The sequence below is a fragment of the Maylandia zebra genome, linkage group LG5 (assembly GCF_041146795.1).
Source record: "Maylandia zebra isolate NMK-2024a linkage group LG5, Mzebra_GT3a, whole genome shotgun sequence".
Lineage (NCBI taxonomy): Eukaryota > Metazoa > Chordata > Actinopteri > Cichliformes > Cichlidae > Maylandia > Maylandia zebra.
In genome coordinates this window covers 18,737,469-18,748,129 of record NC_135171.1, presented here as the reverse complement: position 1 = coordinate 18,748,129, position 10,661 = coordinate 18,737,469, and the positions used below count along the sequence as shown (strand labels likewise).

The 10,661-nt window shown below is 42.6% G+C and overlaps 1 protein-coding gene across 3 annotated transcripts in view; it reads left to right on the top strand.

Annotated features, from left to right (window-relative positions):
- The first annotated feature begins 1,905 nt into the window (after positions 1-1,905).
- Positions 1,906-10,661, top strand: part of foxp4 (forkhead box P4) — a 93,240-nt gene continuing 84,484 nt past the window's right edge. For all 3 annotated transcript variants that reach the window (XM_076883927.1, XM_023154476.3, XM_023154475.3), the window contains exon 1: positions 1,906-2,599. The gene's annotated coding sequence lies outside the window, so the exon portion shown is untranslated. The remainder of the gene's footprint in view (positions 2,600-10,661) is intronic.

The window sequence follows — 10,661 nt, the reverse complement described above, 5'->3', positions numbered from 1 at the left end:
TTAAGCCAGGGAAAACCTTGTAGTACAGCCAACCCAGCTCATGTAGCCACTTATGTTTTAATTTAATTACCTGTCCACTTTGATAATTATTCCTCCTGATTAACAGGGAGAGAAGGGTTCCTAAATGGGATGGAAGATGGGTTAGAGGTCCAAACATCGTTTTCCTCCTTTCACCAAGAACAAGAATGAGGGTACCGAATTTAGATGTCCAGGTCAGCTTGGACTGGCTTGACTTTATTCAGGCAGTGCAGAGCACCGAGTCCTCTCATTTCCCTGTTTTATATTTAATCCTACGATTTTATGCAGCTGTAACCCCAAAACAGACAACAACACACAACTCATCATTCTGCAGGCAGGCGGGGGTGATTGAAATCTTTAGTCAAAATGTCAGCAGTTACACAACAACAAGCACAAGAATGATTCAGCCTCTTTGCTCTCTGCTGTGCTTCGCACATAGTTTTCAGATGCAGGATGCAGGTTGATGTTAACTAAGCATGTTCACCCTGCTGGGATTGGGTTAGAAACTTTCTTTAAGAGCCCTTGCGTGGGTTTTTCCAGATCCAACTTTAAAAAAAAAAAGAAAAAAGGTGCACCTTCCTAATCACATCCACTTAGAAAAGCATCACTCATCACCATCCAGTTGCTCACATTAGCGCCCGTCAATTCTCGGGAGATTTATTTCAGACATATGACAAAGTGTTCCTGGCAAAATCCGTCAGGCTCAGAGGAGTAAGTAAAGGAATATATGGGTGCTCATATACACTCACACACACAAACACACACCTAAACATTTGCACGCCGACACACACACATGTGGAGACACACATATTTTTAGTGCTATTGATTGTGTTAATGAATGTGTTGTGATTTACTGCAGTGGTGGCCGATTGTTAGGTGGTGTCGTGATGGACTGCCATCATTTTCCAAAGGTAAAAGCATAGATAGAGGAAAGGCAGGAGGGCAGAGTCCCATTTAATGGCCAAAGCAAAATTATTCCTTGATCTTTCTTTGAGTTATAGCTTCGTTTTTTTCTCCTCCTCCCTCCCCCACTTTTTTTTTCTCCAGCGACAGGTATGATGTAATTTCCAAATTTCATCAGAGACAGTAATCTCAACACTGATTATCCTGTCAATTAGTAAATGAATGTGGTGGCAAGGGGGGGGAGCTGGTAATAACTCTGCAAAAAGGAGTTGTCAAGCTTCCAAAATACATAAAGGACACAGTGAGGTAGGCAGACAGTAAAATTTATCTAATCACAATATAACTGTCTATTCTGAAGGGAAGTGCATAACAAGTGTGAACCTACTAAAACGGATTTTATACCTGTTTTTATTTTAGGAATACAGCGTTTTTTATTATTATATTTTTTAGGATGGCTTTAAATCTTTCTGACATAAATCCATATAGGATATTATTTGGCATAAAAACCTCTTTTTTAATGAAATTACATTAACAAAAGTCAAGAGGAACAAGCATCTAAAAGACAATAAAGAAGCTATATGGAGAATTTTGCCATTTTTTTTTTTAAGTTTGCAAGGTTTATTTATTCTTTTTACGATTTACTTTTTTATTTACAGATACATTCGTAACTCTGACATGCAGACACGTAGAGAAAGCGATCATTTCATGGCAGACTTTGTCCTGTTTTAAACGATCGTTCTTTGTTACTGGTGGGGTTTTTTTTTTTTGGTTTTTTTTGGGAGCTCAAACTTTGCGCAGGATAACATCTGTTCCTCTCTGCCGCCACAATAGCGCAACTCAACCAGGATGCAAAAGCGAGGTCAAAAGATCAGTGCCTTCCCCTCATCCGTGCGCATGCACGCCCACACACGCGCGCACACTTCTCCGGGGAGCGACGGAGAGATGCCTCTCACTGGCTGCTGTTTTATTATGCGCCGGGGCTTTGCATGGATAGGACGAAAACGCGCACCTGCTTTAGAGGCATTACGGTAGCACAGCAAACTGTCCTCCCGCAACACACACTCCGCACTCGTACACACACTCGTACACACATACAGCTCCAGTGATTCAACCCTGATTTCCAGCGAACGAGCAAGCAACAGACGGGATGGCAAAAAAGTGAAGACCGTTGGAGAGGTTATACGCGCTGAGTGAGCCTGCTGAGGAGAGAGCTGGGGCTTGGGGGGAGAGGAGAAAAAAGCGGAGGCAACTAAACAACAAACAGAAACGAGAAGCTGCGTTGTTTCTCCGCGGCAACTTGCGCTCAGTGCCAGAGTTTTAGCGGCAGTATTGTTCTGACTTCACTCTAGAGGGGCCACTCCGAGGAGAGAGGACGCACACAAAAGGGGAAAGGAAAGGACTAACGAGCACGTTTTTTTTTTTTTTTTTTTTTGGTCGTTTAAAGTAATGGTCCTGCCGTCTTAGATCCTAGATTTCTCTGTCTCTCTCTGCTCTCTGTTTCTTTCCACTTTTATTTTTATATATATTTTTTTTAAATTTTACGTCCCTTCGGTTTGTGTCCCCCCTTTTGTCGCCGCGAGAGAGTGGACGCGCCGGGGTTTGAGGAGCAGAAGCGGGGCTGCCCACATGGTCCAACCACTGGCGTGAAAGTTGACTTCTTCAGAAACCAAGAGAACAGGTTGATGCATTATCTACACGTTTCCCCCTTCTTCTTATCTTCCTCACTTTCCCCTCACTCTGTGCTCCCATTGAAACTCTCCGACACACACGCTGCTAGACGCTTTTAAAGCGACGCACTTCAACTTTTCATGGCACGTTGTGAAACTCCTCCAGGTCTGCCTAATAATGTGATAGAGTATTAAAGTAGGTACGATCCAGCGGCCACACTAGGGAGGTTTTTGTTTTTCTCTTTTTCTTTCCCCCTCCTCCGTACTTTTTCTGTTTCATTCTAACTCTGACTTTTTCCTGGAGTGAAACTTTTTTTATTTTATTTTCATACTTTCTGTTCTAAAAAAGAAAACATATTTAAACCAGCTGTTTTCGTCCTTTCAGTGTTCTCGGTAGAATGAAAAATCGAAGTTTCTTTCTACCTCATCACTAGTTTCACGCCAACCTATATCCACAGAGTTCAAATCCAGCCTCCTTTTAATCGTCGTTTATTTAACTGGATATTACGGTGTAGTTTGTAAATTCTCTAGAGCCTACTTTGGATGACTCGGAGGGATACCATTTTTTGCGTAATGTGTCATTGTCCGAGGTTTTCGCTTATGAGACCAGAGAAAGGGAAAAAAGTTTATTTCTCGCAGGTTTAGGACGAGCTAAGATTTCGGGAGTGGACTCAAACGTAGGGAATAAACTTGTTGATATCGCTCGTTATATTTGATCATACGCGTGGACGTGGCTTATGTGGTGGCGATTTTACACGAACGGTCACAGGCAGCCGTGTGAGAACCACTTGCTTTGCCATCGCTTCATACCTCTCTACCTCACAGCTGGGTTTAGTGTCTTTTATTATTGAACTTTAGTTTCCTACAATTAAACGTTAACGTTTAAAAATAAAAAAAGAAAGGCAGTTAAACTTCTTACTTACAGAAAATCCCTGAACAAAAGAAACAAAAGAACAAACAACTTTCTTATTGACACGTTTAGAAGGTCTGAGGACGTTAGTGCCTTTAGGATTTAGGACTTTTCTCTGACCACTGAGGTTTGAGGTGCCCGTTGTGGTTTCCTTATTTGAGCTGAATTAAATATCCTAAATGATATCTTAAATAATAGCAGCTCTGTTCTTTAGAGAGGGACGTTTTACCAGCTGAACGTGGAGGAAAACTTCTCCCTGCGTTGTAAAACTTCCAGTTCCAGTTTCAACGTGAACTTTTGAACGCTTTATGTACATAAGCAGGATTATGGACAGTGATTTTACGTACATTATAACCCTGACGCGTTTAAGGGGTTTTTTTTCAGAATCGGTAATTTAAAGTGATTTAATTAAAAAGAATGCACGTTATATACTTTCTAGATTATAGTATAATAAATCTACTGACATAGAAATTTCTTTTTTAAGAAATTGAACACAACCTCTGTGTGACACATGTTTTTCCCTTCTTCTCGCGCTCATAAACCGACTAAAAGTAGGCCTGCACCACAAAGGAAAATATTTCTTTTTTCTTCCGCGAACTACGACTTGTTTTAAAAAATAAGAAAAGTATTCTGCAGAGATAAAAACGTTTAATGTGGATTTTCTTGTGTGCACGGCGTGCAACACAAAAGCAACTTTTGGGCCGTTGAAACAAAGTTGCTGATCTTTTTGTCTTTTGAGGGTTTTTGATTTTCTTCCATTTCCATGAAATAAAATTGCCTTTATCAAATATGAGATATCGGGCCGGGCACACAGAGACTCTCGATTGAAACCTTCAGATCAAGAAAAAAAAAAAAGAGGGAGAAATGAAATGACAATTCGTTGCTGTTAGTTGTCTGTCACCGAGAGAAAAGCGTACAGGCCGTGTGGGTGCTCACCCTGACACGGGCATTATTGCCCCGTGATTGATGGGCGCCGGGGCATTTGGCATAATTAATTTTATTTACTGTGTCCTCTCTCTCTCTTTCTCTCCCTCTCTCTCCCTCTATCTCGCTCGCTCTCTCCTGTTGTGCCCCCTCCCACCCTCCTCTGTGGTGGCATTTCCGCGACGTGATGACATACTTTTAATTGCACTTTAATAGAAGATCCAGCGGGAATGAAAAAGCTCTTAATCACGTTTTATGACCTTGTCACAGTTCTGGTGTCAGACAGGAAAGCAGGTATTTTGTGGTGGCTCCGAGCCCGTGCTGTAAAGTGTATACCGATTTTCTTTCCTTCATTTTTTTTTAAAGATTATTTCATCTTCATCTATCACGCCACAAGCTGTGGAAAACGCACCTTAGAATAGTTAATGCACAGTGGCCTTCATGCAGATACAAACCCTGTTGCTGTTCATTTTAGCCATCTATCCTAGAAGGGAATTTAAACTGTGTGTGTTGATTGGTAAATGTAGTAGAAGAGGCTGACTGCATGTTTTATAAGATGTTTTATAAGCATATTTTTTAAAATCCTGAATAACTGGACCAAACCAAGCTGGCAGTAACTCAGTACTATCAGATAAACATTTTTTTTTCCTTTTTTTTTTACAGGCTTAACCATTTTGCCAAATATGGTAAAATGTTTCCTAAAATTATGGAAAATGTAAATCTTATATTTGTGAAGGTTATTAATATTATTAAATTAGGTATTTCACAGCTGCCTGATCTTTCAGCTGCTTAAGTTCTTTTTGTTGCAGTAAAAGCACAGCAGCTGTGTTGACTCAGTTTAAGAATGATCTTTGGAGTTGGAGCTATGACTTCTCAGCACCCATGCCAGGTTACTACACAGTTTTAGCTGTTTTTAAGTTTCTGTTTCAAGTGACTGCTTTATGAAGAAGAAGCCTCATGGAGCTCAAGTAGAAGTGTGAAACACTGCTGAAGAATAGAGTACAGGATTGTTTTTATTTCTTCTTCTCCTTTAAAAAAACATTTGCCTACCACATAAAGCCTGAAAAAAAATCAGCGTGAAGTTATCATTTTCGTGTAATGCTTATCATTGATAGGCTATCACATTAGTGACAGGCTTTTCATGAAAACACAATAAGAGACAGTGAAACAAAAGAGTGTTTGAGAGGCAGAAGTAGTTATTTAGTTTTTTCTTGTTGTAAAAAGAGTGTACGTGTGGAGGAAGCCAGAGGTGTCAAAGGCAGATTGACTCTCTGCTCTTTGTCGGGTATTGTTTGCCTGTGTCTGTGTGTTTGCTTGGCATTGCCACCTTTTTTTCATCTGACTTGCATCAACACTTTTTCCCATCTTTGGTGGTGTTTTTCTTCTTTTTTCTCTCCTCCCTCCCAGCAGCTGTGTCTTTTCCATGTCCTGTTTCTCACATACTGCTGATTTTTAATCGCTTTCAGACGCACAGTTGTCTCTGTTATGCTTTCTGACACCTTTCCTAAATGATGATATTTTATTTTTCAGCTTGGTCCCAAGTATGTGATCGTGTGCCGGGGTGTGACTGGAAGAGTCATGTGCGAGACCGTCTAGAGACGGGTAGTAATGGCTTTGAATCTCGTGCGCTTTAAAACCCCTTCAGCAGGATTAAAAGCCACCAACATGATTGTGTTAGTCCATAAACTCGCTCAGAGAGTCCTTACCTCCAACATGAGCGCATGGGAATGTATGTGTGAAAAGAGTGTATATATCAGAGTGCGGGAGTGTGTGTATACGAGAGTGCTTTTTTCTCAATTCACCTGTCCTGCTCGAGTGAAAATGGACATTATTTCAAGTTTTAAATGTCCTGTGCGTCGGTAGCATTGATGGCTCGCCTGTCCGTCTCTTCATCTCTCGTGCTCTCTTCATTAAAACCCTCCTGCTATCCGAAACCCACAAGTCTGAGTGGGCTTTTGGCTCCAAAGTGATGTTGAAGAGCACCCGTATATGACACTGCTATACATGTAGGGTTTGACCTGTGATAGATATTCACAGATTTACTTCTATTGCAGCACTTAGTGCTTTACCTGCTTAAAAAAAGCTGAAATGGTTAAATTTTCGATATCCTTTATTTGAGAAAAGCAAAAAAAAAAAAGCCCAAAAAGGAAGAAAACCCGTGCTGGGAGAGAGAGCGTGTTTTTAGATGGGCTTATTTCAAGTGTCGGTCCTGAAGCTGACATTATTGCAGGGCTGCATGTATTTGAGGTGAACATGCGTCGGGCTTTAAGCGCGGAAAAGACAAGGATATGAGATATTCTGCTGATCATAGCAATTCTATAAATGTTTGTTAAAATTTCAATTTGAATTAGGTGTATCAGAGATTTTCATAGAAATGTTTTTTCCCCCTTTTCACATTTTTCTGTGATTTAAAAAGAAATTAAGTGTAATAACAATTTGGCATTGCAGTATAAATTATTTTACATTGTTAAAAAAAAAATCTTGAAATTTTATGAACAAATGTGTGTGTTAGGTGTATGTGTTATTGTATATGGACAGCTCAGATGGTGGGTTAATGTTCTGGTTGTGAATTAAAGTCGGTGAGTGCACAGTGAAACTGCCGGCACATTGCTTTAGACTGAGGCCTGATTATACATGTGGTTCTAATTGAACCTGTTATTTAGCAGAAGTTAAGGGCTGAATAATTTCTATGAAAGCGTGAACATCTGTGTGTGTGTGTGTGCGCGCAATAAGTCCAAAACATTTTTCAAAGATAAGATGTGTGTTTTGTTTGTTTTTTGTTTTTGTTTTTTTGGGGGGGGGGGGTGTTGACAGGTCAGAAGAGGTGTTGTACAGTGAAGTTTCAGGAAAAGTAAAAAGAAAAGAAGGAAGATGCTTTAGCAAGTTGAGCAGCTGTGCAGGAGAGATGATGTTGTTTGTTTGCTTTTTCCTTTGCCTTTTGTGGCTTTTGAAAGAGCTGTCACTGCTTATGTGGTGACAGCCGAGCCGATTCCTCTCTAAAATTTAGGCGCTCTTTCCCCCGCGGTGAATGATAAGGTAATCATTTTGTCTGACACGGTGGTTTAGCCTGTGGTCATTAACATGTCAGTGCATTTATGATGAGACGTTTCATACGTTTTTCTATTTGTGTTTGGGATGACTAGGATGCAGGCTGGCTCCGGAGATGTTCCTAAAGCTCCACAGAGCGCCAGCCCATTAACAGCTGATTGATGTGGGAAGGAGTGACCCGAAATCTCAGAGAGGAAGCGACTGTTTCCTATGGGCGGGGAGTGAGGGTGGTGGGGTGTGGAGAGAGAGATAGAAAATATGAGAGAAAGCCTCTGCGAAGTGAAGGAAACAGCGGCGCGAGGGTTATAGGCATGGGTTATTATAGCTGAGGAAGCATTAGATCAGCCTCTCCAGAGTGCGCTTGGCACCTGAGGCCATGTGAAGCAGAGAGTTGGAGCTGAAGGAGAGGGCCGTGGCTGTGGAGCTCGAAGGACTGAAAGCAGATCGCGAAGTAAGGCAGTTGTGGCGCTATCAGGTTTGATTTCAGAGACAGAGAGGGAGGATCTCAGAAGATCGTGGCGTCAGTGGCACTGATCAGGTGGAGCACTTGAGATGGTCAGTGTAAGCAGAAAAAAAATTGCCCTCAGAGAACGCTATTGTGTTCATGCGGAGCATCTTCATAAAGAGAAAAAAAAAATCAGTGGTTGCATCCCCCGCTAACTCTGCATTGCTTCTGACAGCTGTATTTGTGTTATAGATTTTCCTTCACTCTATCCCGTCTCCCTTTTCCTTTTCCCCTGCCTCGCTCTCTCAGTAGTCGGCTCCCCTCCTCTCCATCGCCTCCACCCTATGACCTTTTGTAAGCACTTCATCAGAGAGCTGTTGGTGTTTTCTAAAGCACTGCGACAAACTGACAGGGCAGCCGTCAATCGAGCGGGTAACCGAGGGAGCGGAGCAGTGGAAAGCTTCACTCAGAGCAACAATGTGACTAAACTTTCTGCAGCACTGCTTTAATGTGTATTGAAAGGATGGCTGTGAAGGGTAGGTGACAGCTGTGAAGCACAAGACTCAGGATCATATAGATGCGCGCACACACATTTTTGCACATTTCATAAATGCTCTGACTGTAGAGACGCATTAAACAGCACTTGAGTGCTCGTTTGTCCGTGGTGCTGTGGCGGTATAATCTGCCGAGCGGATGAGTGAACGCTCTGATGAAACGCTAAGATTCACACCAGAGTAGCACGCAGTCCATAAAGTATTACCTACAAAAAAACCCTCCTAAAATCTTTACTTATTACTTACTTTCGACATTATAATTTCTTTTTTTCAGATCTAGCGCTAGTGTGATGCATTTTACCTTTTTTTTATTAGCTTTTGTGATTTGCATCAGATTCTTTGAATTACCTCAACAATAACGACTGTGGATTAACACACGATGACAGGAAATAAGCACTACAGCAGTTTTCCCTTGTCCCTGTTGTTTTCCATCCTGGTCCAGGGAGGTAATAACCATTCAAACGCGTCTCATTATATTTCAAATCCGTAAAGTATCGGGATGTTGGCTAACCCAGGCGAAAGTAAGGCTGGATCGCTGGCATGCACTCCTCTTTTATGGTATTAGTATTTGTGGTATTAGTTCCGGGGGACATGGGATGCCTACTTAAGCTATTAGCATGTGAGGCGCCGTGGGATGATCCATCCCCTGACAGGACGAGCTGTTAACCAGTGTTAAACCAAATCACAATAGGCTGCCTGGGTTGACGGATTGACGGCGCCTCTCACCACTTGACTGGGCCGCCCCTTCCTTCCCTTTTCTAAACTTCACGCACAGATTTGATTTTACTTCCTTAAAACTTCTGAAAGAGATTTTTAAAAATGTAAAATAGGGGGGAAAAAACGACGATTTGGCCAACAAATGCCAACTCTCTCTCTTAACTTCTCGCTTCACTCTGCTTACTTTTTGCTTTGGTCTGAAGGTGAAGAAGACTATGCAGGCTTTGCCCAGTGGGGTGCGGACTCTGGCTTTTGTGGTGGGCTTTCAGATAGTGAGAGGCAGAGGAGGGGATGACAGCTACTGCTAGAGGTTCGCTACATGGGGGATTGCTTATAGATGCAAAGGACACAGTTGTGGTCCGCATGTGCGTACCCTTATTTTCTCTGCATGTAAGCGTGCACATCCAACTGCAATTAACTGTCAGTCAGTGGGTGACCCTCCACCCCGTTCTCTCTCCCTTTCTCTGGCTCTCTCCCAGAATTCATCAAGTTTCGGGCTTTGTTTTTCAGACAGCTCGCCGAGGGAAAGAAAAGCAAACAGGTCGTTACTTTTCCGACATGTTTTTTCAAAACGTGTTTAACCGATAACGATGCTACCTCTCGTTATTTTTATAGGCTGTTTCATCTGCACTGAAGACCGATTTAAAATTAAGGAAAAAAACAAAAAAACTTTTCCGGGCAGATTGTGCGAGCTGTGTGCTTGAGTAGCTTCTGGAGCTTCACTAGCGGCCGTTTTTTTTTTTTTTTCTTCCACCCTTTGGCTGCTTGCTGAGCATTGAAACTCTGTTAGTGCGCATACACATGCAAGCCTGTGTGTGGTGGGCATTGTTGACCGAGAGACATCTGCCACTAGATTATTCCCAGCTGTTATCTGAATAATTGTGTAATCCCCCCACCACCGCCGCCACCCCCACCCATCCTCGCTGCCTCTGTCTTTTACTCCCTCCTTCGATCCCCGGGCTCACTCCTCCTCCTTCTTCTCCTCCTTTGCTCCCTTCTTGCCCCCACATCTCGTCTTCCTCAGACTGATGAGACGGAGAGTGATGAGTCTCTTTTCTGGGTGTCACATTGGGCCTTCTCAGGAGTGTTTATGAATGTGTGAGTTTGAGTATGTGCACATGTGTGTGTGTGTGTGTCTCTGTGGCTCCTGGTCACCGGTCATTGTCTGACATTTGTAGGAGGATTTGAGCACACCCCACACATGCACACTCACCTCCCTCCACCTCTCCTTCCCTCTCGGGGAAATAAAAGTAGCCTAATCCTGCCAGATCAAGGCTGCTGTCCACCACAGCTTTACCAGCCTGTGAATTAGAGCCCGCTCTCATGTTCCTGAGGAGAGGGAACGAAGAGCATGTAGGTGGGTGTGTTTGCGTTGTGAGCCGCTGGCCTGTGAAGCAGCGTTAACTGTCTGGAGGGGGGGAGGAAGACAGCAAAGAGCGATGAGAAAACAACAAGGTGCAAACACAAGTGGAAAA